The sequence below is a fragment of the Arachis hypogaea genome, chromosome 14 (genome assembly GCF_003086295.3).
Source record: "Arachis hypogaea cultivar Tifrunner chromosome 14, arahy.Tifrunner.gnm2.J5K5, whole genome shotgun sequence".
Taxonomy (NCBI): Eukaryota; Viridiplantae; Streptophyta; class Magnoliopsida; order Fabales; family Fabaceae; genus Arachis; species Arachis hypogaea.
Genome location: NC_092049.1, coordinates 98,216,259 through 98,223,363, shown reverse-complemented (window position 1 = coordinate 98,223,363; position 7,105 = coordinate 98,216,259). Strand labels below are relative to the sequence as shown.

General features: G+C 37.1%; 1 non-coding gene across 1 annotated transcript; it reads right to left on the bottom strand.

The window, feature by feature from the left end:
* Positions 1–207: 207 nt before the first annotated feature.
* On the bottom strand, positions 208–315 carry LOC112746545 (small nucleolar RNA R71). Its single transcript, XR_003174425.1, has one exon. It is a non-coding gene; the product is annotated as a small nucleolar RNA R71 (small nucleolar RNA).
* Positions 316–7,105: the final 6,790 nt, after the last annotated feature.

The following is a 7,105-nucleotide window of genomic DNA, read 5'->3' as shown; positions in this document are numbered from 1 at the left end:
CAGTTCTTAGCTGAATTCTTGCAAATCTGTGACACTGTCAAGACCAATGGGGTTGACCCTGAAGTCTATAGACTTATCCTTTTTCCTTTTGCTGTAAGAGACAGAGCTAGGACATGGTTGGACTCACAACCTTAAGAAAGCCTGAACTCTTGGGAAAAGCTAGTCAATGCCTTCTTGGCAAAGTTCTTTCCACCTCAAAAATTGAGCAAGCTTAGAGTGGAAGTCCAAACCTTCAGACAGAAGGAAGGTGAATCCCTCTATGAAGCTTGGGAAAGATACAAGCAATTAATCAGAAGATGTCCTTCTGATATGCTTTCTGAATGGAGCATCATAGGAATTTTCTATGATGGTCTGTCTGAACTATCCAAGATGTCATTGGATAGCTCTGCTGGAGGATCTCTTCATCTGAAGAAGACGCCTGCAGAAGCTCAGGAACTCATTGAAATGGTTGCAAATAACCAATTCATGTACACTTCTGAAAGGAATCCTGTGAATAATGGGACAAATCAGAAGAAAGAAGTTCTTGAGATTGATACTCTGTGATGTGTATTTTCGGAAAACGAACGAATTCCAAACACACAAATCTAACCGGCAAGTATACCAGGTCGCATCAAGTAGTAAAACTCACTTAGAGTGAGGTCGATCCCACGAGGATTGATGGATCAAGCAACTTTAGTGGGTGATTAGTTTAGTCAAGCTAACATTTAAGTGAGATTGGGTGAAACTTAAAGCAACAGAATGTAAATGACAAGGAATTATAAAGTGCAGAAAGTAAATTTCATTGAAACTTAAAGAGAAAGAAAGTAAAAGAGATGAAACTTAAATTGCAAGAAATGTAAATTGGAGTGAGTGTTGGAAATTAAAGAAAGCAATAGATAAAGTAACTGGAAATTTAAATGAAAGCAGTAAACAGAACTTAGAACAATTGCCGAAGAGTTAAATTGCATGAAAAGTAAAAGGAATTGGGTACTGGTAATTAAAACCGAACTGAAAAATAAGAAATGCTGTAAACTTAAGAACTCTCAGGTTAAGAAATTCAGAAACAGATTGATTCAATACCAAAACGGAAATGTAGAAGTGCAGGAGAATTAAAACAGAATTTAAATTTAGCTCGATTGTGAAATCTAAAGGAGAAATTTAAGATCTCAGGAAATCAATGAGACTAGAAAACAAGTCTAGATCTCAAGTCCTTCCTTGATCCAATAAAGAACAATTTGCAAAAGAAATGAAGATGAAAGCAGTAAACAGAGTGTTGATTCAAATCCTTAATTCACTGAAATTTTGTAGAAGAAGAACAAGAGAAATCTCAAAGTGAGAATGAAACATAATTCCTTCAATTCTCAACCCAAGATTCAAAACAAAGAGAAAAACTAAAGAGAGAGAGCTCTCTAATGCTAATGCTCCCTCGAGGAGCCAACCTTCAATGCTCTCTATCCGAGCCCCCTCCTTTCTAAAATGAGAATGATGCCTTATATAGGCTTTTTACAAAATGAAAATGAAAATGAAAGTGAAATTAAAGACAAATTACAATTAAATAAAATTCCTATTTTATCTATCTCTTGTGCCTTTGAGTGATGATAATGGGCTTTGCGTGCTTTGGACTTGGGTTGAAGATGGCCTCTGTTGATTGCACTTGGAGTTGGAGAGAAACCCATTGTGAATCGGGACATAAAGCACAAAAGCTTGAGTCAAAGTTTGAGGCAAACTTTTGCTCAAGCTTTTTATATCAGCCACCCCCTTTTGCTGATATCCACGTTTGAGCTAAAGTTTGAGGTCAAACTTTTAGCCAAACGTGGATCCCCTTGTGTGCATGTGTGGGGTGCTACTTTGTCCTCTTGTCAACATTGCCAATTTCATGCCAACTATAGACTATTATATATGGTTGGAAAGCTCTGAATATCAGCTTTCTAACCCAATTGGAATCACCTCAATTGGACATCTACAACTCAAGTTATGCCCCTTTGAAGAGGACAGGGTCGCTGGCTTTGGTGTTCAGCGTTTGAGGTAAAGTTTGCCTCAAACGTGGTCGAAAATGCCAGTTCTGGAGGCTCAAACGTATTGTCCACCCCATACTATTATATATTGTTGGAAAGACCTGAATGTCTACTTTCCAATGCCGTTGGAAGCGCATCATTTGGAGCTCTACAGCTCGAGTTATACTCCGTCGAAGGTGCAGAGGTCAGTTGGCCTCACTGCAGGTTGCTACCATGTTCGTTTATGCTCATTGCGGGGCAGTTTTCTCCCTCAATTTTAGTGTCCACCATGCAGTGCCATATATGCTTGGAAAGATCTCGATTCCTAATTTCCATTGCTTTTTGAATCACCTCATTTGGAGCTCTGTAGCTCAAGTTATTCTTGTTGGAAGTATACCCCTTCAGGCTGTTGTGGTGTGTGGCGCCAACGTTTGCCAAAAAGTTTGAGGCAAACGTTGGCTCAAGCTTTTTCCTCCAGGGTGTGTAAGTGTGGCGCCAACGTTTGCCAAAAAGCTTGAGGCAAATGTTGGCGCAAGCTTTTCTCCTCCAGGGTGTTGCTTTTGTGATGCCAACGTTTGCCAAAGATTTGAGGCAAACGTTGGCTCAAGCTTTTTCCTCCAGGGTGTTTTCAACTCTTCCAAAAGTTTGAGCTAAAGTTTGAGGCAAACTTTGGCTCAAACTTTTTGTTCTCTCTTGCTCCTATCCATTCATTCTTTCTTCAACCTTCTTCAAAACTCTTTTCACCTATCATCAATCAATCAAAACAATCAAAGCGATGCTCCAAATCATGAGATTGTGTTTCTTTCATAATATATGACAATTATAGCACAAAATCTCATGAAATTGCATTAATTCATCCATGGTTGATTGAATCAAAGAAAATATGAAATTCTACCCAATTGGCTTACTTAAGGCTCAAGAAAGTGCATAAAACCTATTGAAAACAAATGAAAAAGCATAGAAAAACATGACATGATGGCATGTCATCACAACACCAAACTTAAACCTTGCTTATCCCCAAGCAAGAAAAGAATCATGCAATAGAGATTGACAATCCAAGGTAAGAAGAATAGCAACTCAATGTTCATGGTAAGCTAGTTTTCTAAGCATGCTACAATCACAAAAGAAATGTAAATGATTGATGCTTCTATCTAGCTCATTTTATGAAATCTTTTCCTTATATTTCTTCCTTGAAACAAGCTTTTTGCTTTTCTTATTAGCTTCTCCTTTTGGGTGCTTTGCCCCATGAGTTAATAACAAATCTACGACTTCTAAATGCTTTGTTTTCAAGTATTACCACTTGATACATAAGCACCACAAGCATTTGATTAGAGGACTTTATTAAGCTCATTTTTCTTTTCTTTTCTTGACTCTCTAATCATTGATGCTCAGAGCCTTGAGCTTTGAGGGAGTGCTTTTGCACTTTGAGCCTAACCTTGACTTCTAAGTGTTTTGTTTTCAAGCATTTGGCTTGATACATAAACACCACAAGTACTTAACAAATAAATTGCCATTGGTACTCAGAGCCTTCAGCTTTCTCATTCTTTCCCTTTTTCTTTTCTTGCTTTAATTGCTTCTTCAAGGTTTTCATGATTTTCAAAAGATTTCACAAAATGTCTTAGATGAAAACTTCAATTAAATAAAATCTAATGCAATTGAGCAACAATTAACCATACTAGCCTTCCAATTCTTGTATGCACATGCTAAATTCTTCTTTAATGCCTTGTTTGTTTATGATCATGATACTTTATTGCTTTTGAATTCACAAAACTCAAGTTGGTAATCATAATGGCATAGCACCATGTTGCAATTTAGAAATCAAATTATGCCTTTTCATACACACATGCATACAGAGAAGGTAAAGACAATTATGCAGTTTATAGTGTTTGAAACAAATGAGAAGAAAAGGAACTCTACAACCTTGTAGTTCATCTTCATTATTGTTGTCCTTTTTCCTCTATTCTTCTCTTTCCCTTGCCAAACTCAGAATGCTTGCTCATCCTCAAGCAACAATTAAAACAATGGCTATGGGGCTAAGATGGATCATGAATGTCTTACGCAATGAAATGTTAGTAGCACATGTGTTTTAAGCAAGCAAAATGATGGATAACAATCAAGGCACAAGAGACAGAGACATTGTGATTGCAAACTTAAGAAGGTGAGCATAATACTTTGCATAAAGAATAAGTGGCACACCAAACTTAGTGTGACACTTTCACTTGGAATTGATGCAAGTATCTTGTAAGGATTAGAACCAAATTTTGTTGCATAGCAACACCAAACTTAGAATGCAACCATATGTCAATTTATTGAAATTTAAACTAAACAAAGGAAGAAAACAAAGCAGAGAAAAAATGTTACCTACGGTTGGGTTACCTCCCAACAAGTGCTCTTTTAGTGTCATTAGCTTGACATGTTGTTCTTCACTTTCTTCCTCTTCTTCTGGTTTGTTAAGAGGAATGACTCCAAGAGGGGAGAAGTTTCAGTTATTGTCCCCTGTCTTGGTCTTCTTTCAACAAGCTTCCTTGTGAAATTGGCTTGATTGATCTTGCTTGCTGGATTAGGGGGAGGATTGTTTGCAGTTGACCTTCTCATGAATGTTGTCCTTGGTATCTTGGTCACAATCCTCTTCTTGGTGCTTTTGTCAATTGCCTTCACTTCTTGGATGTCAAGACATGGTTGCTGTGTGATTATTGGAGTGATTTCTTCATTAAGAGCCTCTTGTATTGGTGGTTCCATGAGCCCTTCCTTCATGTGATTTTCTGCTTCACTTGAGTGTGAATTCTCTGGAATGACTTCCTCACTTTCATGCTTCTCCACTCCTTTTTTTGCACCCAACATTTGACTTAATAGTTCTTTTATGGAGGTGGTTTGTTGTTCTTCCCAAGATTTCTTCATCTCTTCTTCATATTTTTCGATCACAGATTCAAGGGAAATTTGTGAGGGTTGTGAATGTTCCTTTGTTACCTCAAGTGCAGTTTCATTTTCAACCACCTCATTCTTCATTGAAAGTTCACTTGATGCAGTGGCCTCCTTATCTTGCTCTTCCACTTTCTCCTTCATATCCATCAATTGGCCTTCATTTTTCTTGCTCAGTGGTTCTAAGCTCCTCCTTATTTTCTCTAAATCTCCATTCATATTTTTGAAGAGAGCTTCTTGCCTTTTCCAAGATTGTTCTTGTCTTTCAAAAATTCCTCTGGACTTTTGAAGGAGATCCTCTGAATCACAGTTTGAAGAATTGTTGAACGCATCACAGTATGGATTGCTAAGATTTCTTTTATTTTGACTTTCCCAGTCACAATATGAGTAGTTGTTGGACTCATCAAAATCTGGATCATATTGTGTCTCTGGGAAGTGTCCCATATGATTTCCTTGCTCATCTTGTGTCTCTGAAGCAATTCTCCATGGATTGGAATGCTCAGAATCTGTTAATTCTTGGTGATATCCCCAGCCACCATTAGAGGTTGGTGATGGTGGGTGATATCCTGAAAAATTTTGTTTGACTGCAAGATGAGTTGAACTCCATTTGTATTTTGCAAAACACAACACCATTGAAAATTGAAATTCATGTCACAGAGACAAAATTTCTCAGTGAGGCAAAAACACAAACACCTTGGTTTCAGTTTAAAACAGAGAACAAAAACAAAAAAAATGCTTGATCTAAACTTCTCACCCACTTAATCATTGTTGATCTAAATCAATCCCCGGCAACGGCACCAAAAACTTGATGTGTATTTTCGGAAAACGAATGAATTCCAAACACACAAATCTAACCGGCAAGTATACCGGGTCGCATCAAGTAGTAAAACTCACTTAGAGTGAGGTCGATGCCACGAGGATTGATGGATCAAGCAACTTTAGTGGGTGATTAGTTTAGTCAAGCTAACATTTAAGTGAGATTGGGTGAAACTTAAAGCAACAGAATGTAAATGACAAGGAATTATAAAGTGCAGAAAGTAAATTTCATTAAAACTTAAAGAGCAAGAAAGTAAAAGAGCTGAAACTTAAATTGCAAGAAATGTAAATTGGAGTGAGTGCTGGAAATTAAAGAAAGCAATAGATAAAGTAACTGGAAATTTAAATGAAAGTAGTAAACAGAACTTAGAACAATTGTCGAAGAGTTAAATTGCATGAAAAGTAAAAGGAATCGGGTACTGGAAATTAAAACCGAACTGAAAAATAAGAAGTGCTGTAAACTTAAGAACTCTCAGGTTAAGAAATTCAAAAACAGATTGATTCAATACCAAAACGGAAATGTAGAAGTGCAGGAGAATTAAAACAGAATTTAAATTTAGCTCGATTGTGAAATCTAAAGGAGAAATTTAAGATCTCAGGAAATCAATGAGACTAGAAAACAAGTCTAGATCTCAAGTCCTTCCTTGATCCAATAAAGAACAATTTGCAAAAGAAATGAAGATGAAAGCAGTAAACAGAGTGTTGATTCAAATCCTTAATTCACTGAAATTTTGTAGAAGAAGAACAAGAGAAATCTCAAAGTGAGAATGAAACATAATTCCTTCAATTCTCAACCCAAGATTCAAAACAAAGAGAAAAACTAAAGAGAGAGAGCTCTCTAATACTAATGCTCCCTCGAGGAGCCAACCTTCAATGCTCTCTATCCAAGCCCCCCTCCTTTCTAAAATGAGAATGATGCCTTATATAGGCTTTTTACAAAATGAAAATGAAAATGAAAGTGAAATTAAAGACAAATTACAATTAAATGAAATTCCTATTTTATCTATCTCTTGTGCCTTTGAGTGATGATAATGGGCTTTGCGTGCTTTGGATTTGGGTTGAAGATGGCCTCTATTGATTGCACTTGGAGTTGGAGAGAAACCCATTGTGAATCGGGACATAAAGCACAAAAGCTTGAGTCAAAGTTTGAGGCAAACTTTTGCTCAAGCTTTTTATATCAGCCACCCCCTTTTGCTGATATCCACGTCTGAGCTAAAGTTTGAGGTCAAACTTTTAGCCAAACGTGGTTCCCCTTGTGTGCATGTGTGGGGTGCTACTTTGTCCTCTTGTCAACGTTGCCAATTTCATGCCAACTATAGACTATTATATATGGTTGGAAATCTCTGAATGTCAGCTTTCTAATCCAATTTGAATCACCTCAATTGGACATCTACAAC